The sequence below is a fragment of the Ambystoma mexicanum genome, chromosome 13 (genome assembly GCF_040938575.1).
Source record: "Ambystoma mexicanum isolate Mex_15411 chromosome 13, UKY_AmexF1_1, whole genome shotgun sequence".
Lineage (NCBI taxonomy): Eukaryota > Metazoa > Chordata > Amphibia > Caudata > Ambystomatidae > Ambystoma > Ambystoma mexicanum.
This window is the reverse complement of record NC_090938.1, coordinates 15,792,465-15,812,939: the sequence shown is the minus strand read 5'-3', so window position 1 is coordinate 15,812,939 and position 20,475 is coordinate 15,792,465.

The following is a 20,475-nucleotide window of genomic DNA, read 5'->3' as shown; positions in this document are numbered from 1 at the left end:
AGACTCCTCCATCACTAGCGCTATCTAGGGATTGGTGTGTAGTCTCCTCCATCAGTAGCACTATCTCTGGATCGGTGTGTAGTCTCCTCCATCACTAGCGCTATCTAGGGATTGATGTGCTGTCTTCCCCATCACTAGCTCTATCTAGAGATTGGTGTATAGTCTCCTCTATCACTAGTACTATCTAGGGATTGGTGTGCAGTCTTCTCCATCACTAGCTCTATCTAGGGTTTGGTGTGCAGTCTTCCCCATCACTAGCTCTATCTAGGGATTGGTGTGTAGTCTTCTCTATGACTAGGTCTATCTAGCGATTGGTGTGCAGTCTTCCCCATCACTAGCTCTCTAGGGATTGGTGCACAGTCATCTCTGTTGCTTGCTCTATCTAGGGATTGGTGTGCCGTCTTCTCAGTTGGTAGCTCTATCTAGAGATTGGTGTGGATTCTTCTCCATCGCTAGCGCTATCTACGGATTTTTGTGTAGTCTTCTCCATCACTAGCTCTGTCTAGGGATCGGTGTGCAGTCTTTTCCATCACTAGATCTATCTAGAGAATGGTGTGTAGTCTCCTCCATCACTTGCACTATCTTGGAATCTGTGTGTAGTCTGATCCATCACTAGCGCTATCTAGGGATTGGTGTTTAGTCTCCTCCACCATTAGCGCTATCTAGGGATTGGTGTGTAGTCTCCTCCATCAGTCGCACTATCTCTGGATTGGTGTGCAGTCTTTTCCATCACTAGATCTATCTAGAGATTGGTGTGTAGTCTCCTCCATCAATTGCGCTATCTTGGAATTGGTATGTAGTCTGATCCATCACTAGCGCTATCTAGGGAGTGGTGTGCAGTCTTCTCCATCACTAGCTCTATCTAGAGATTGATGTGTAGTCTCCTCCATCACAAGCACTATCTAGGGATTGGTATGCAGTCTTCTGGATCACTATCTCTATCTAGGGTTTGGTGTGCGGCCTTCCCCATCACGAGCTGTATGTAGGGATTGGTGTGTAGTCTTCTCTATCACTAGCTCAATCTAGGGATTGGTGTGCAGTCTTCTCCATCATTAGCTCCGTCTACGGATTGGTGTGCAGTCTTCCCCATCACTAGCTCTATCTAGGGATTGGTGTGTAGTCTTCTCTATCCCTAGCTCTATCTAGGGATTGGTGTGCAGTTTTCCCCATCACTAGCTCTCTAGGGATTGGTGCACAGTCTTCTCTGTTGCTTGCTCTATCTAGGGATTGGTGTGCCGTCTTCTCCATCGGTAGCTCTATCTAGAGATTGGTGTGGATTCTTCTCCATCGCTAGCGCTATCTAGGGATTTTTGTGTAGTCTTCTCCATCACTAGCGCTGTCTAGGAATTGGTGTGCAGTCTTCTCCATCACTAGCTCTATCTAGAGATTGGTGTGTAGTCTCCTCCATCACTAGTGCTATCTAGGCAGTGGTGTGTAGTTTTCCCAGTCGCTAGGACTATCTAGAGATTGGTGTGCAGTCTTCTCCATCACTAGCTCTATCTAGGGTTTGGTGTGTAGTCTTCCTGATCACTAGCTGTATCTAGGGATTGGTGTGTAGTCTTCTCTATCACTAGCTCTATCTAGGGATTGGTGTGTAGTCTTCTCTATCACTAGCGCTATCTAGGGATTGGTGTGTAGTCTCCTCCAGCACTAGCGCTATCTAGGGATTGGTGTGTAGTCTCCTCCATCAGTAGCACTATCTCTGTATCGGTGTGTAATCTCCTTCATCACTAGCGCAATCTAGGGATTGGTGTGCAGTCTTCCAAATCACTAGCTCTCTAGGGATTGGTGCACAGTCTTCTCCGTCGCTTGCTCTATCTAGGGATTGGTGTGCCGTCTTGTCCATCGGTAGCTCTATCTAGAGATTGGTGTGGATTCTTCTCTATCGCTAGCACTATCTAGGGATTTTTCTGTAGTCTTCTCCATCACTAGCGTTATCTAGGGATCGGTGTGAAGTCTTCTCCATCTCTAGCTCTATCTAGGGAATGGTGTATAGTCTCCAGCATCACTAGCACTATCTAGAGATTGGTGTGTGGTCTCCTCCATCACTTGCGCTATCTAGGAATTGGTGTGTAGTCTGATCCATCACTAGCGCTATCTAGGGATTGGTGTGTAGTCTCCTCCATCACTAGCGCTATCTAGGGATTGGTGTGTAGTCTCCTCCATCAGTAGCACTATCTCTGGATCGGTGTGTAGTCTCCTCCATCACTAGCGCTATCTAGGGATTGGTGTGCAGTCTCCCCATCACTAGCTCTATCTAGAGATTGGTGTGTAGTCTCCTCCATCACTAGCACTATCTAGGGATTGGTGTGCAGTCTTCTCCATCACTAGCTCTACTAGCACTATCTAGGGATTGGTTTGCAGTCTTCTCCATCACTAGCTCTATCTAGGGATTGGTGTGTAGTCTTCTCTATCACTAGCTCTATATAGGGATTGGTGTGCAGTCTTTGCCATCATTAGCTCTATCTAGGGTTTGGTGTGCAGTCTTCCCCATCACTAGCTCTATCTAGGGATTGGTGTGTAGTCTTCTCTATCCCTAGCTCTATCTAGGGATTGGTGTGCAGTCTTCCCCATCACTAGCTCTCTAGGGATTGGTGCACATCTTCTCCGTCACTTGCTCTATGTAGGGATTGCTGTGCCGTCTTCTCCGTCGGTAGCTCTATCTAGAGATTGGTGTGTAGTCTCCTCCATCACTCGCACTAGCTAGGGATTGGTGTGTAGTTTCCTCCCCAACTAACTCTGTCTAGGGATAGGTGTGCAGTCTCGTCCATCACTAGCACTATCTAGAGATTGGTGTGCAGCCTTCTCCATCACTAGCTCTATCTAGGGTTTGGTGTGCAGTCTTCCCCATCGCTAGCTCTATCTAGGGATTGGTGTGTAGTCTTCTCTATCACTAGCTCTATCTAGGGATTGGTGTGCAGTCTTCTCCGTCGCTTGCTCTATCTAGGGATTGGTGTGCCGTCTTGTCCATCGGTAGCTCTATCTAGAGATTGGTGTGGATTCTTCTCTATAGCTAGCACTATCTAGGGATTTTTCTGTAGTCTTCTCCATCACTAGCGTTATCTAGGGATTGGTGTGAAGTCTTCTCCATCTCTAGCTCTATCTAGGGAATGGTGTATAGTCTCCAGCATCACTAGCACTATCTAGAGATTGGTGTGTGGTCTCCTCCATCACTTGCGCTATCTAGGAATTGGTGTGTAGTCTGATCCATCACTAGCGCTATCTAGGGATTGGTGTGTAGTCTCCTCCATCACTAGCGCTATCTAGGGATTGGTGTGTAGTCTCCTCCATCAGTAGCACTATCTCTGGATCGGTGTGTAGTCTCCTCCATCACTAGCGCTATCTAGGGATTGGTGTGCAGTCTCCCCATCACTAGCTCTATCTAGAGATTGGTGTGTAGTCTCCTCCATCACTAGCACTATCTAGGGATTGGTGTGCAGTCTTCTCCATCACTAGCTCTACTAGCACTATCTAGGGATTGGTTTGCAGTCTTCTCCATCACTAGCTCTATCTAGGGATTGGTGTGTAGTCTTCTCTATCACTAGCTCTATATAGGGATTGGTGTGCAGTCTTTGCCATCATTAGCTCTATCTAGGGTTTGGTGTGCAGTCTTCCCCATCACTAGCTCTATCTAGGGATTGGTGTGTAGTCTTCTCTATCCCTAGCTCTATCTAGGGATTGGTGTGCAGTCTTCCCCATCACTAGCTCTCTAGGGATTGGTGTGTAGTCTTCTCTATCACTAGCTCTATATAGGGATTGGTGTGCAGTCTTTGCCATCATTAGCTCTATCTAGGGTTTGGTGTGCAGTCTTCCCCATCACTAGCTCTATCTAGGGATTGGTGTGTAGTCTTCTCTATCACTAGCTCTATCTAGGGATTGGTGTGCAGTCTTCCCCATCACTAGCTCTCTAGGCATTGGTGCACAGTCTTCTCCTTCGCTTGCTCTATCTAGGGTTTGGTGTGCAGTCTTCTCTATCACTAGCGCTATCTAGGGATTGGTGTGAAGTCTTCTCCATCTCTAACTCTGTCTAGGGATAGGTGTGCAGTCTCCTCAATCACTAGCACTATCTAGAGATTGGTGTGTAGTCTCCCCCATCACTAGCTCTATCTAGGGATTGGTGTGTAGTCTTCTCTATCACTAGCTCTATCTAGGGATTGGTGTGCAGTCTTCCCCATCACTAGCTCTCTAGGCATTGGTGCACAGTCTTCTCCTTCGCTTGCTCTATCTAGGGTTTGGTGTGCAGTCTTCTCCATAAATAACGCTATCTAGGGATTGGTCTGAAGTCTTCTCCATCTCTAGCTCTATCGAGGGATTGGTGTATAGTCTCCGCCATCACTAGCACTGTCTAGAGATTGGTGTGTAGACTCCTCCATCACTAGCGCTATCTAGGGATTGGTGTGTAGTCTCCTCCATCAGTAGCCCTATCTCTGGATCGGTGTGTAGTCTCCTCCATCACTAGCGCTATCTAGGGATTGATGTGCTGTCTTCCCCATCACTAGCTCTATCTAGAGATTGGTGTATAGTCTCCTCTATCACTAGTACTATCTAGGGATTGGTGTGCAGTCTTCTCCATCACTAGCTCTATCTAGGGTTTGGTGTGCAGTCTTCCCCATCACTAGCTCTATCTAGGGATTGGTGTGTAGTCTTCTCTATGACTAGGTCTATCTAGCGATTGGTGTGCAGTCTTCCCCATCACTAGCTCTCTAGGGATTGGTGCACAGTCATCTCTGTTGCTTGCTCTATCTAGGGATTGGTGTGCCGTCTTCTCAGTTGGTAGCTCTATCTAGAGATTGGTGTGGATTCTTCTCCATCGCTAGCGCTATCTACGGATTTTTGTGTAGTCTTCTCCATCACTAGCTCTGTCTAGGGATCGGTGTGCAGTCTTTTCCATCACTAGATCTATCTAGAGAATGGTGTGTAGTCTCCTCCATCACTTGCGCTATCTTGGAATCTGTGTGTAGTCTGATCCATCACTAGCGCTATCTAGGGATTGGTGTTTAGTCTCCTCCACCATTAGCGCTATCTAGGGATTGGTGTGTAGTCTCCTCCATCAGTCGCACTATCTCTGGATTGGTGTGCAGTCTTTTCCATCACTAGATCTATCTAGAGATTGGTGTGTAGTCTCCTCCATCAATTGCGCTATCTTGGAATTGGTATGTAGTCTGATCCATCACTAGCGCTATCTAGGGAGTGGTGTGCAGTCTTCTCCATCACTAGCTCTATCTAGAGATTGATGTGTAGTCTCCTCCATCACAAGCACTATCTAGGGATTGGTATGCAGTCTTCTGGATCACTATCTCTATCTAGGGTTTGGTGTGCGGCCTTCCCCATCACGAGCTGTATGTAGGGATTGGTGTGTAGTCTTCTCTATCACTAGCTCAATCTAGGGATTGGTGTGCAGTCTTCTCCATCATTAGCTCCGTCTACGGATTGGTGTGCAGTCTTCCCCATCACTAGCTCTATCTAGGGATTGGTGTGTAGTCTTCTCTATCCCTAGCTCTATCTAGGGATTGGTGTGCAGTTTTCCCCATCACTAGCTCTCTAGGGATTGGTGCACAGTCTTCTCTGTTGCTTGCTCTATCTAGGGATTGGTGTGCCGTCTTCTCCATCGGTAGCTCTATCTAGAGATTGGTGTGGATTCTTCTCCATCGCTAGCGCTATCTAGGGATTTTTGTGTAGTCTTCTCCATCACTAGCGCTGTCTAGGAATTGGTGTGCAGTCTTCTCCATCACTAGCTCTATCTAGAGATTGGTGTGTAGTCTCCTCCATCACTAGTGCTATCTAGGCAGTGGTGTGTAGTTTTCCCAGTCGCTAGGACTATCTAGAGATTGGTGTGCAGTCTTCTCCATCACTAGCTCTATCTAGGGTTTGGTGTGTAGTCTTCCTGATCACTAGCTGTATCTAGGGATTGGTGTGTAGTCTTCTCTATCACTAGCTCTATCTAGGGATTGGTGTGTAGTCTTCTCTATCACTAGCGCTATCTAGGGATTGGTGTGTAGTCTCCTCCAGCACTAGCGCTATCTAGGGATTGGTGTGTAGTCTCCTCCATCAGTAGCACTATCTCTGTATCGGTGTGTAATCTCCTTCATCACTAGCGCAATCTAGGGATTGGTGTGCAGTCTTCCAAATCACTAGCTCTCTAGGGATTGGTGCACAGTCTTCTCCGTCGCTTGCTCTATCTAGGGATTGGTGTGCCGTCTTGTCCATCGGTAGCTCTATCTAGAGATTGGTGTGGATTCTTCTCTATCGCTAGCACTATCTAGGGATTTTTCTGTAGTCTTCTCCATCACTAGCATTATCTAGGGATTGGTGTGAAGTCTTCTCCATCTCTAGCTCTATCTAGGGAATGGTGTATAGTCTCCAGCATCACTAGCACTATCTAGAGATTGGTGTGTGGTCTCCTCCATCACTTGCGCTATCTAGGAATTGGTGTGTAGTCTGATCCATCACTAGCGCTATCTAGGGATTGGTGTGTAGTCTCCTCCATCACTAGCGCTATCTAGGGATTGGTGTGTAGTCTCCTCCATCAGTAGCACTATCTCTGGATCGGTGTGTAGTCTCCTCCATCACTAGCGCTATCTAGGGATTGGTGTGCAGTCTCCCCATCACTAGCTCTATCTAGAGATTGGTGTGTAGTCTCCTCCATCACTAGCACTATCTAGGGATTGGTGTGCAGTCTTCTCCATCACTAGCTCTACTAGCACTATCTAGGGATTGGTTTGCAGTCTTCTCCATCACTAGCTCTATCTAGGGATTGGTGTGTAGTCTTCTCTATCACTAGCTCTATATAGGGATTGGTGTGCAGTCTTTGCCATCATTAGCTCTATCTAGGGTTTGGTGTGCAGTCTTCCCCATCACTAGCTCTATCTAGGGATTGGTGTGTAGTCTTCTCTATCCCTAGCTCTATCTAGGGATTGGTGTGCAGTCTTCCCCATCACTAGCTCTCTAGGGATTGGTGCACATCTTCTCCGTCACTTGCTCTATGTAGGGATTGCTGTGCCGTCTTCTCCGTCGGTAGCTCTATCTAGAGATTGGTGTGTAGTCTCCTCCATCACTCGCACTAGCTAGGGATTGGTGTGTAGTTTCCTCCCCAACTAACTCTGTCTAGGGATAGGTGTGCAGTCTCGTCCATCACTAGCACTATCTAGAGATTGGTGTGCAGCCTTCTCCATCACTAGCTCTATCTAGGGTTTGGTGTGCAGTCTTCCCCATCGCTAGCTCTATCTAGGGATTGGTGTGTAGTCTTCTCTATCACTAGCTCTATCTAGGGATTGGTGTGCAGTCTTCTCCGTCGCTTGCTCTATCTAGGGATTGGTGTGCCGTCTTGTCCATCGGTAGCTCTATCTAGAGATTGGTGTGGATTCTTCTCTATAGCTAGCACTATCTAGGGATTTTTCTGTAGTCTTCTCCATCACTAGCGTTATCTAGGGATTGGTGTGAAGTCTTCTCCATCTCTAGCTCTATCTAGGGAATGGTGTATAGTCTCCAGCATCACTAGCACTATCTAGAGATTGGTGTGTGGTCTCCTCCATCACTTGCGCTATCTAGGAATTGGTGTGTAGTCTGATCCATCACTAGCGCTATCTAGGGATTGGTGTGTAGTCTCCTCCATCACTAGCGCTATCTAGGGATTGGTGTGTAGTCTCCTCCATCAGTAGCACTATCTCTGGATCGGTGTGTAGTCTCCTCCATCACTAGCGCTATCTAGGGATTGGTGTGCAGTCTCCCCATCACTAGCTCTATCTAGAGATTGGTGTGTAGTCTCCTCCATCACTAGCACTATCTAGGGATTGGTGTGCAGTCTTCTCCATCACTAGCTCTACTAGCACTATCTAGGGATTGGTTTGCAGTCTTCTCCATCACTAGCTCTATCTAGGGATTGGTGTGTAGTCTTCTCTATCACTAGCTCTATATAGGGATTGGTGTGCAGTCTTTGCCATCATTAGCTCTATCTAGGGTTTGGTGTGCAGTCTTCCCCATCACTAGCTCTATCTAGGGATTGGTGTGTAGTCTTCTCTATCCCTAGCTCTATCTAGGGATTGGTGTGCAGTCTTCCCCATCACTAGCTCTCTAGGGATTGGTGCACATCTTCTCCGTCACTTGCTCTATGTAGGGATTGCTGTGCCGTCTTCTCCGTCGGTAGCTCTATCTAGAGATTGGTGTGTAGTCTCCTCCATCACTCGCACTAGCTAGGGATTGGTGTGTAGTTTCCTCCCCAACTAACTCTGTCTAGGGATAGGTGTGCAGTCTCGTCCATCACTAGCACTATCTAGAGATTGGTGTGCAGCCTTCTCCATCACTAGCTCTATCTAGGGTTTGGTGTGCAGTCTTCCCCATCGCTAGCTCTATCTAGGGATTGGTGTGTAGTCTTCTCTATCACTAGCTCTATCTAGGGATTGGTGTGCAGTCTTCCAAATCACTAGCTCTCTAGGGTTTGGTGCACAGTCTTCTCCGTCGCTTGCTCTATCTAGGGATTGGTGTGCCGTCTTGTCCATCGGTAGCTCTATCTAGGGTTTGGTGTGTAATCTTCCCCATCACTAGCTCTATCTCGGGATTGGTGTGTAGTCTTCTCTATCACTAGCTCAATCTAGGGATTGGTGTTCAGTCTTCCAAATCACTAGCTCTCTAGGGATTGGTGCACAGTCTTCTCCGTCGCTTGCTCTATCTAGGGATTGGTGTGCCGTCTTGTCCATCGGTAGCTCTATCTCGGGATTGGTGTGTAGTCTTCTCTATCACTAGCTCAATCTAGGGATTGGTGTTCATTCTTCCAAATCACTAGCTCTCTAGAGATTGGTGTGTAGTCTCCTCCATCACTCGCACTAGCTAGGGATTGGTGTGTAGTTTCCTCCCCAACTAACTCTGTCTAGGGATAGGTGTGCAGTCTCGTCCATCACTAGCACTATCTCGGGATTGGTGTGTAGTCTTCTCTATCACTAGCTCAATCTAGGGATTGGTGTTCAGTCTTCCAAATCACTAGCTCTCTAGAGATTGGTGTGTAGTCTCCTCCATCACTCGCACTAGCTAGGGATTGGTGTGTAGTTTCCTCCCCAACTAACTCTGTCTAGGGATAGGTGTGCAGTCTCGTCCATCACTAGCACTATCTAGAGATTGGTGTGCAGCCTTCTCCATCACTAGCTCTATCTAGGGTTTGGTGTGCAGTCTTCCCCATCGCTAGCTCTATCTAGGGATTGGTGTGTAGTCTTCTCTATCACTAGCTCTATCTAGGGATTGGTGTGCAGTCTTCCAAATCACTAGCTCTCTAGGGTTTGGTGCACAGTCTTCTCTGTCGCTTGCTCTATCTAGAGATTGGTGTGCCGTCTTGTCCATCGGTAGCTCTATCTAGGGTTTGGTGTGTAATCTTCCCCATCACTAGCTCTATCTCGGGATTGGTGTGTAGTCTTCTCTATCACTAGCTCAATCTAGGGATTGGTGTTCAGTCTTCCAAATCACTAGCTCTCTAGGGATTGATGCACAGTCTTCTCCGTCGCTTGCTCTATCTAGGGATTGGTGTGCCGTCTTGTCCATCGATAGCTCTATCTAGAGATTGGTGTGGATTCTTCTCCATCGCTAGCACTATCTAGGGATTTTTCTGTAGTCTTCTCCATCACTAGCGTTATCTAGGGATTGGTGTGAAGTCTTCTCCATCTCTAGCTCTATCTAGGGATTGGTGTATAGTCTCCACCATCACTAGCACTATCTAGAGATTGGTGTGTAGTCTCCTCCATCACTAGCTCTACTAGCACTATCTAGGGATTGGTGTGCAGTCTACTCCATCACTAGCTCTATCTAGGGATTGGTGTGTAGTATTCTCTATCACTAGCTCTATCTAGGGATTGGTGTGCAGTCTTCACCATCATTAGCTCTATCTAGGGTTTTGGTGTGCAGTCTTCCCCATCAATAGCTCTCTAGGCATTGGTGCACAGTCTTCTCCTTCGCTTGCTCTATCTAGGGATTGGTGTGCCGTCTTGTCCATCGATAGCTCTATCTAGAGATTGGTGTGGATTCTTCTCCATCGCTAGCACTATCTAGGGATTTTTCTGTAGTCTTCTCCATCACTAGCGTTATCTAGGGATTGGTGTGAAGTCTTCTCCATCTCTAGCTCTATCTAGGGATTGGTGTATAGTCTCCACCATCACTAGCACTATCTAGAGATTGGTGTGTAGTCTCCTCCATCACTTGCGCTATCTAGGAATTGGTGTGTAGTCTGATCCATCACTAGCGCTATCTAGGGATTGGTGTGTAGTCTCCTTCATCACTAGCGCTATCTAGGGATTGGTGTGTAGTCTCCTCCATCAGTAGCACTATCTCTGGATCGGTGTGTAGTCTCCTCCATCACTAGCGCTATCTAGGGATTGGTGTGCGGTCTTCCCCATCACTATCTCTATCTAGAGATTGGTGTGTAGTTTCCTCCATCACTAGCACTATCTAGGGATTGGGGTGCAGTCTTCTCCATCACTAGCTCTACTAGCACTATCTAGGGATTGGTGTGCAGTCATCTCCATCACTAGCTCTAGCTAGGGATTGGTGTGTAGCCTTCTCTATCACTAGCTCTATCTAGGGATTGGTGTGCAGTTTTCGCCATCACTAACGCTCTCTAGAGATTCGTGTCCAGTCTTCTCCATCACTAACGCTCTCTAGTGATTGGTGTACAGTCTAATCCATCACTAACGCTCTCTAGGGATTGGTGTGCAGTCTTCTCCATCACTAACGCTGTCTAGGGATTGGTGTGCAGTCTTCTCCATCACTGGCTCTATCTAGAGATTGGTGTGTAGTCTCCTCCATCACTAGTGCTATCTAGGCAGTGGTGTGTAGTTTTCCCAGTCGCTAGGACTATCTAGGGATTGGTGTGCAGTCTTCTCCATCACTAGCTCTATCTAGGGTTTGGTGTGTAGTCTTCCCCATCATAGCTCTATCTAGGGATTGGTGTGTAGTCTTCTCTATCACTAGCTCTATCTAGGGATTGGTGTGCAGTCTTCCAAATCACTAGCTCTCTAAAGATTGGTGCATATTCTTCTCCGTCGCTTGCTCTATCTAGGGATTGGTGTGCCGTCTTGTCCATCGGTAGCTCTATCTATAGATTGGTGTGGATTCTTCTCCATCGCTAGCATTATCTAGGGATTTTTCTGTAGTCTTCTCCATCACTAGCGTTATCTAGGGATTGGTGTGAAGTCTTCTCCATCTCTCGCTCTATCTAGGGAATGGTGTATAGTCTCCACCATCACTAGCACTATTAGAGATTGGTGTGTAGTCTCCTCCATCACTTGCGCTATCTAGGAATTGGTGTGTAATCTGATCATTCACTAGCGCTATCTAGGGATTGGTGTGTAGTCTCCTCCAGCACTAGCGCTATCTAGGGATTGATGTGTAGTCTCCTCGATCAGTAGCACTATCTCTGGATCGGTGTGTAGTCTCCTCCATCACTAGCGCTATCTAGGGATTGGTGTGCAGTCTTCCAAATAACTAGCTCTCTAGGGATTGGTGCACACTCTTCTCCGTCGCTTGCTCTATCTAAGGATTGGTGTGCCGTCTTGTCCATCGATAGCTCTATCTAGAGATTGGTGTGGATTCTTCTCCATCGCTAGCACTATCTAGGGATTTTTCTGTAGTCTTCTCCATCACTAGCGTTATCTAGGGATTGGTGTGAAGTCTTCTCCATCTCTAGCTCTATCTAGGGATTGGTGTATAGTCTCCACCATCACTAGCACTATCTAGAGATTGGTGTGTAGTCTCCTCCATCACTAGCTCTACTAGCACTATCTAGGGATTGGTGTGCAGTCTACTCCATCACTAGCTCTATCTAGGGATTGGTGTGTAGTATTCTCTATCACTAGCTCTATCTAGGGATTGGTGTGCAGTCTTCACCATCATTAGCTCTATCTAGGGTTTGGTGTGCAGTCTTCCCCATCAATAGCTCTCTAGGCATTGGTGCACAGTCTTCTCCTTCGCTTGCTCTATCTAGGGATTGGTGTGCCGTCTTGTCCATCGATAGCTCTATCTAGAGATTGGTGTGGATTCTTCTCCATCGCTAGCACTATCTAGGGATTTTTCTGTAGTCTTCTCCATCACTAGCGTTATCTAGGGATTGGTGTGAAGTCTTCTCCATCTCTAGCTCTATCTAGGGATTGGTGTATAGTCTCCACCATCACTAGCACTATCTAGAGATTGGTGTGTAGTCTCCTCCATCACTTGCGCTATCTAGGAATTGGTGTGTAGTCTGATCCATCACTAGCGCTATCTAGGGATTGGTGTGTAGTCTCCTTCATCACTAGCGCTATCTAGGGATTGGTGTGTAGTCTCCTCCATCAGTAGCACTATCTCTGGATCGGTGTGTAGTCTCCTCCATCACTAGCGCTATCTAGGGATTGGTGTGCGGTCTTCCCCATCACTATCTCTATCTAGAGATTGGTGTGTAGTTTCCTCCATCACTAGCACTATCTAGGGATTGGGGTGCAGTCTTCTCCATCACTAGCTCTACTAGCACTATCTAGGGATTGGTGTGCAGTCATCTCCATCACTAGCTCTAGCTAGGGATTGGTGTGTAGCCTTCTCTATCACTAGCTCTATCTAGGGATTGGTGTGCAGTTTTCGCCATCACTAACGCTCTCTAGAGATTCGTGTCCAGTCTTCTCCATCACTAACGCTCTCTAGTGATTGGTGTACAGTCTAATCCATCACTAACGCTCTCTAGGGATTGGTGTGCAGTCTTCTCCATCACTAACGCTGTCTAGAGATTGGTGTGCAGTCTTCTCCATCACTGGCTCTATCTAGAGATTGGTGTGTAGTCTCCTCCATCACTAGTGCTATCTAGGCAGTGGTGTGTAGTTTTCCCAGTCGCTAGGACTATCTAGGGATTGGTGTGCAGTCTTCTCCATCACTAGCTCTATCTAGGGTTTGGTGTGTAGTCTTCCCCATCATAGCTCTATCTAGGGATTGGTGTGTAGTCTTCTCTATCACTAGCTCTATCTAGGGATTGGTGTGCAGTCTTCCAAATCACTAGCTCTCTAAAGATTGGTGCATATTCTTCTCCGTCGCTTGCTCTATCTAGGGATTGGTGTGCCGTCTTGTCCATCGGTAGCTCTATCTATAGATTGGTGTGGATTCTTCTCCATCGCTAGCATTATCTAGGGATTTTTCTGTAGTCTTCTCCATCACTAGCGTTATCTAGGGATTGGTGTGAAGTCTTCTCCATCTCTCGCTCTATCTAGGGAATGGTGTATAGTCTCCACCATCACTAGCACTATTAGAGATTGGTGTGTAGTCTCCTCCATCACTTGCGCTATCTAGGAATTGGTGTGTAATCTGATCATTCACTAGCGCTATCTAGGGATTGGTGTGTAGTCTCCTCCAGCACTAGCGCTATCTAGGGATTGATGTGTAGTCTCCTCGATCAGTAGCACTATCTCTGGATCGGTGTGTAGTCTCCTCCATCACTAGCGCTATCTAGGGATTGGTGTGCAGTCTTCCAAATAACTAGCTCTCTAGGGATTGGTGCACACTCTTCTCCGTCGCTTGCTCTATCTAAGGATTGGTGTGCCGTCTTGTCCATCGGTAGATCTATCTAGAGAATGGTGTGTAGTCTCCTCCATCACTTGCGCTATCTTGGAATCTGTGTGTAGTCTGATCCATCACTAGCGCTATCTAGGGATTGGTGTGTAGTCTCCTCCACCATTAGCGCTATCTAGGGATTGGTGTGTAGTCTCCTCCATCAGTCGCACTATCTCTGGATTGGTGTGCAGTCTTTTCCATCACTAGATCTATCTAGAGATTGGTGTGTAGTCTCCTCCATCAATTGCGCTATCTTGGAATTGGTGTGTAGTCTGATCCATCACTAGCGCTATCTAGGGAGTGGTGTGTAGTCTTCTCCATCACTAGCTCTATCTAGAGATTGATGTGTAGTCTCCTCCATCACAAGCACTATCTAGGGATTGGTATGCAGTCTTCTGGATCACTATCTCTATCTAGGGTTTGGTGTGCGGCCTTCCCCATCACGAGCTGTATGTAGTGATTGGTGTGTAGTCTTCTCTATCACTAGCTCAATCTAGGGATTGGTGTGCAGTCTTCTCCATCATTAGCTCCGTCTACGGATTGGTGTGCAGTCTTCCCCATCACTAGCTCTATCTAGGGATTGGTGTGTAGTCTTCTCTATCCCTAGCTCTATCTAGGGATTGGTGTGCAGTTTTCCCCATCACTAGCTCTCTAGGGATTGGTGCACAGTCTTCTCCGTTGCTTGCTCTATCTAGGGATCGGTGTGCCGTCTTCTCCATCGGTAGCTCTATCTAGAGATTGGTGTGGATTCTTCTCCATCGCTAGCGCTATCTAGGGATTTTTGTGTAGTCTTCTCCATCACTAGCGCTGTCTAGGAATTGGTGTGCAGTCTTCTCCATCACTAGCTCTATCTAGAGATTGGTGTGTAGTCTCCTCCATCACTAGTGCTATCTAGGCAGTGGTGTGTAGTTTTCCCAGTCGCTAGGACTATCTAGGGATTGGTGTGCAGTCTTCTCCATCACTAGCTCTATCTAGGGTTTGGTGTGTAGTCTTCCTGATCACTAGCTCTATCTAGGGATTGGTGTGTAGTCTTCTCTATCACTAGCTCTATCTAGGGATTGGTGTGTAGTCTTCTCTATCACTAGCGCTATCTAGGGATTGGTGTGTAGTCTCCTCCAGCACTAGCGCTATCTAGGGATTGGTGTGTAGTCTCCTCCATCAGTAGCACTATCTCTGTATCGGTGTGTAATCTCCTTCATCACTAGCGCAATCTAGGGATTGGTGTGCAGTCTTCCAAATCACTAGCTCTCTAGGGATTGGTGCACAGTCTTCTCCGTCGCTTGCTCTATCTAGGGATTGGTGTGCCGTCTTGTCCATCGGTAGCTCTATCTAGAGATTGGTGTGGATTCTTCTCTATCGCTAGCACTATCTAGGGATTTTTCTGTAGTCTTCTCCATCACTAGCGTTATCTAGGGATTGGTGTGAAGTCTTCTCCATCTCTAGCTCTATCTAGGGAATGGTGTATAGTCTCCAGCATCACTAGCACTATCTAGAGATTGGTGTGTGGTCTCCTCCATCACTTGCGCTATCTAGGAATTGGTGTGTAGTCTGATCCATCACTAGCGCTATCTAGGGATTGGTGTGTAGTCTCCTCCATCAGTAGCACTATCTCTGGATCGGTGTGTAGTCTCCTCCATCACTAGCGCTATCTAGGGATTGGTGTGCAGTCTCCCCATTACTAGCTCTATCTAGAGATTGGTGTGTAGTCTCCTCCATCACTAGCACTATCTAGGGATTGGTGTGCAGTCTTCTCCATCACTAGCTCTACTAGCACTATCTAGGGATTGGTGTGCAGTCTTCTCCATCACTAGCTCTATCTAGGGATTGGTGTGTAGTCTTCTCTATCACTAGCTCTATATAGGGATTGGTGTGCAGCCTTTGCCATCATTAGCTCTATCTAGGGTTTGGTGTGCAGTCTTCCCCATCACTAGCTCTATCTAGGGATTGGTGTGTAGTCTTCTCTATCCCTAGCTCTATCTAGGGATTGGTGTGCAGTCTTCCCCATCACTAGCTCTCTAGGGATTGGTGCACATCTTCTCCGTCACTTGCTCTATGTAGGGATTGCTGTGCCGTCTTCTCCGTCGGTAGCTCTATTTAGAGATTGGTGTGTAGTCTCCTCCATCACTCACACTAGCTAGGGATTGGTGTGTAGTTTCCTCCCCAACTAACTCTGTCTAGGGATAGGTGTGCAGTCTCGTCCATCACTAGCACTATCTAGAGATTGGTGTGCAGCCTTCTCCATCACTAGCTCTATCTAGGGTTTGGTGTGCAGTCTTCCCCATCGCTAGCTCTATCTAGGGATTGGTGTGTAGTCTTCTCTATCACTAGCTCTATCTAGGGATTGGTGTGCAGTCTTCCAAATCACTAGCTCTCTAGGGTTTGGTGCACAGTCTTCTCCGTCGCTTGCTCTATCTAGGGATTGGTGTGCCGTCTTGTCCATCGGTAGCTCTATCTAGGGTTTGGTGTGTAATCTTCCCCATCACTAGCTCTATCTCGGGATTGGTGTGTAGTCTTCTCTATCACTAGCTCAATCTAGGGATTGGTGTTCAGTCTTCCAAATCACTAGCTCTCTAGGGATTGGTGCACAGTCTTCTCCGTCGCTTGCTCTATCTAGGGATTGGTGTGCCGTCTTGTCCATCGGTAGCTCTATCTCGGGATTGGTGTGTAGTCTTCTCTATCACTAGCTCAATCTAGGGATTGGTGTTCAGTCTTCCAAATCACTAGCTCTCTAGAGATTGGTGTGTAGTCTCCTCCATCACTCGCACTAGCTAGGGATTGGTGTGTAGTTTCCTCCCCAACTAACTCTGTCTAGGGATAGGTGTGCAGTCTCGTCCATCACTAGCACTATCTCGGGATTGGTGTGTAGTCTTCTCTATCACTAGCTCAATCTAGGGATTGGTGTTCAGTCTTCCAAATCACTAGCTCTCTAGGGATTGGTGCACAGTCTTCTCCGTCGCTTGCTCTATCTAGGGATTGGTGTGCCGTCTTGTCCATCGGTAGCTCTATCTAGGGATTGGTGTATAGTCTCCACCATCACTAACGCTCTCTAGGGATTGGTGTCTAGTCTTCTCCATCAGTAACGCTCTCTAGGGATTGGTGTCCAGTCTTCTCCATCACTAACGCTCTCTAGGGATTGGTGTCCAGTCTTTTCCATCACTAACGCTCTCTAGGGATTTTTGTCCAGTCTTTTCCATCACTAACGCTCTCTAGGGATTGGTGTCCAGTCTTTTCCATCACTAACGCTCTCTAGGGATTGGTGTCCAGTCTTTTCCATCATTAATGCTCTCTAGGGATTGGTGTTGTCCAGTCTTTTCCATCACTAACGCTCTCTAGGGATTGGTGTCCAGTCTTTTCCATCACTAACGCTCTCTAGGGATTGGTGTCCAGTCTTCGCCATCACTAACGCTCTCTAGGGATTGGTGTGCAGTCTTCTCCATCACTAACGCTGTCTAGGGATTGGTGTGCAGTCATCTCCATCACTAACGCTCTCTAGGGATTGGTGTCCAGTCTTCTCCATCACTAACGCTCTCTAGGGATTGGTGTCCAGTCTTCTCCATCACTAACGCTCTCTAGGGATTGGTGTCCAGGATTGGGGTCCAGTCTTCTCCATCACTAACGCTCTCTAGGGATTGGTGTGCAGTCTTCTCCATCACTAACACTCTCTAGGGAATGGTGTGCAGTCTTCTCCATCACTAAAGCTCTCTAGGGATTGGTGTCCAGTCTTTTCCATCACTAACGCTCTCTAGGGATTGGTGACTAGTCTTCTCCATCACTAACGCTCTCTAGGGATTGGTGTGCAGTCTTCTCCATCACTAACGCTCTCTAGGGATTGGTGTCCAGTCTTCTCCATCACTAACGCTCTCTAGGGAATGGTGTCCAGTCTTCTCCATCACTAACGTTCTCTAGGGATTGATGTCCAGTCTTTTCCATCACTAACGCTCTCTAGGGATTGGTGACTAGTCTTCTCCATCACTAACGCTCTCTAGGGATTGGTGTGCAGTCTTCTGCATCACTAACGCTCTCTAGGGATTGGTGTCCAGTCTTCTCCATCACTAACGCTCTCTAGGGATTGGTGTCCAGTCTTCTCCATCACTAACGCCCTCTAGGGATTGGTGTCCAGTCTTTTCCATCACTAACGCTCTCTAGGGATTGGTGTCCAGTCTTTTCCATCACTAACGCACTCTAGGGATTGGTGTCCAGTCTTTTCCATCACTAACGCTCTCTAGGGATTGGTGTCCAGTCCTTTCCATCACTAACGCTCTCTAGGGATTGGTGTTGTCCAGTCTTTTCCATCACTAACGCTCTCTAGGGATTGGTGTCCAGTTTTTTCCATCACTAACGCTCTCTAGGGATTGGTGTGCAGTCTTCTCCATCACTAACGCTCTCTAGCGATTGGTGTCCAGTCTTCGCCATCACTAACGCTCTCTAGGGATTGGTGTGCAGTCTTCTCCATCACTAACGCTCTCTAGGGATTGGCGCGCAGTCTTTTCCATCACTAACACTCTCTAGGGATTGATGCGTAGTCTTCTCCATCACTAACGCTCTCTAGGGATTGGTGTCCAGTCTTCTCCATCACTAACGCTCTCTAGGGATTGGTGTCCAGTCTTCTCCATCACTAACGCTCTCTAGGGATTGGTGTGCAGTCTTCTCCATCACTAACGCTCTCTAGGGATTGGTGTCCAGTCTTCTCCATCACTAACGCTCTCTAGGGATTGGTGTCCAGTCTTCTCCATCACTAACGCTCTCTAGGGAATGGTGTCCAGTCTTCTCCATCACTAACGCTCTCTAGGGATTGGTGTCCAGTCTTTTCCATCACTAACGATCTCTAGGGATTGGTGACTAGTCTTCTCCATCACTAACGCTCTCTAGGGATTGGTGTGCAGTCTTCTCCATCACTAACGCTCTCTAGGGATTGGTGTCCAGTCTTCTCCATCACTAACGCTCTCTAGGGATTGGTGTCCAGTCTTCTCCATCACTAACGCCCTCTAGGGATTGGTGCCCAGTCTTTTCCATCACTAACGCTCTCTAGGGATTGGTGTCCAGTCTTTTCCATCACTAACGCTCTCTAGGGATTGGTGTCCAGTCTTTTCCATCACTAACGCTCTCTAGGGATTGGTGCGTAGTCTTCTCCATCACTAGCACTATCTAGGGATTGGGGTGCAGTCTTCTCCATCACTAGCTCTACTAGCACTATCTAGGGATTGGTGTGCAGTCATCTCCATCACTAGCTCTAGCTAGGGATTGGTGTGTAGCCTTCTCTATCACTAGCTCTATCTAGGGATTGGTGTGCAGTTTTCGCCATCACTAACGCTCTCTAGAGATTCGTGTCCAGTCTTCTCCATCACTAACGCTCTCTAGTGATTGGTGTACAGTCTAATCCATCACTAACGCTCTCTAGGGATTGGTGTGCGGTCTTCTCCATCACTAACGCTCTCTAGGGATTGGTGTCCAGTCTTCTCCATCAGTAACGCTCTCCAGGGATTGGTGTGCAGTCTTCTCCATCACTAACGCACTCTAGGGATTGGTGTCCAGTCTTTTCCATCACTAACGCTCTCTAGGGATTGGTGTCCAGTCTTTTCCATCACTAACGCTCTCTAGGGATTGGTGTCCAGTCTTCTACATCACTAACGCTCTCTAGGGATTAGTGTCCAGTCTTTTCCATCACTAACACTCTCTTGGGATTGGTGTCCAGTCTTTTCCATCACTAAGGCTTTCTAGGGATTGGTGTGCAGTCTTCTCCATCAATAACGCTCTCTAGGGATTGGTGTCCTGTCTTCTCCATCACTAACGCTCTCTAGGGATTGGTGTGCAGTCTTCTCCAACACTAACGCTCTCTAGGGATTGGTGTCCAGTCGTCTCCAACACTAACGCTCTCTAGAGATTGGTATCCAGTCTTCTCAATCACTAACGCTCTCTAGGGATTGGTGTCCAGTCTTCTCCATCATTAATGCTCTCTAGGGATTGGTGTCCAGTCTTTTCCATCACTAACGCTCTCTTGGGATTGGTGTCCAGTCTTTTCCATCACTAAGGCTTTCTAGGGATTGGTGTGCAGTCTTCTCCATCAATAACGCTCTCTAGGGATTGGTGTGCAGTCTTCTCCATCACTAACGCTCTCTAGGGATTGGTGTGCAGTCTTCTCCATCACTAACTCTCTCTAGGGATTGGTGTCCAGTCTTCTCCACAACTAACGCTCTCTAGGGATTGGTGTGCAGTCTTCTCCATCACTAACGCTCTCTAGGGATTCGTGTCCAGTCTTCTCCATCACTAACGCTCTCTAGGGATTTGTGTCCAGTCTAATCCAACACTAACGCTCTCTAGTGATTGGTGTGCAGTCTTCTCCATCACTAACGCTGTCTAGGGATTGGTGTCCAGTCTTCTCTGTCACTAATGCTCTCTAGGGATTGGTGTCCAGTCTTCTCCATCACTAACGTTCTCTAGGGATTGGTGTCCAGTCTTCTCCATCACTAACGCTCTCTAGGGTTTGGTGTGCAGTCTTCTCCATCACTAACGCTCTCTAGGGATTCGTGTCCAGTCTTCTCCATCACTAACGCTCTCTAGGGATTTGTGTCCAGTCTAATCCAACACTAACGCTCTCTAGTGATTGGTGTGCAGTCTTCTCCATCACTAACGCTGTCTAGGGATTGGTGTCCAGTCTTCTCTGTCACTAATGCTCTCTAGGGATTGGTGTCCAGTCTTCTCCATCACTAACGTTCTCTAGGGATTGGTGTCCAGTCTTCTCCATCACTAACGCTCTCTAGGGTTTGGTGTGCAGTCTTCTCCATCACTAACGCTCTCAAGGGATTGGTGTGCAGTCTTCTCCATCACTAACACTCTCTAGGGATTGGTGTGCAGTCTTCTCCATCACTAACGCTCTCCAGGGATTGGTGTGCAGTCTTCTCCATCACTAACGCTCTCTAGGGATTGGTGTGC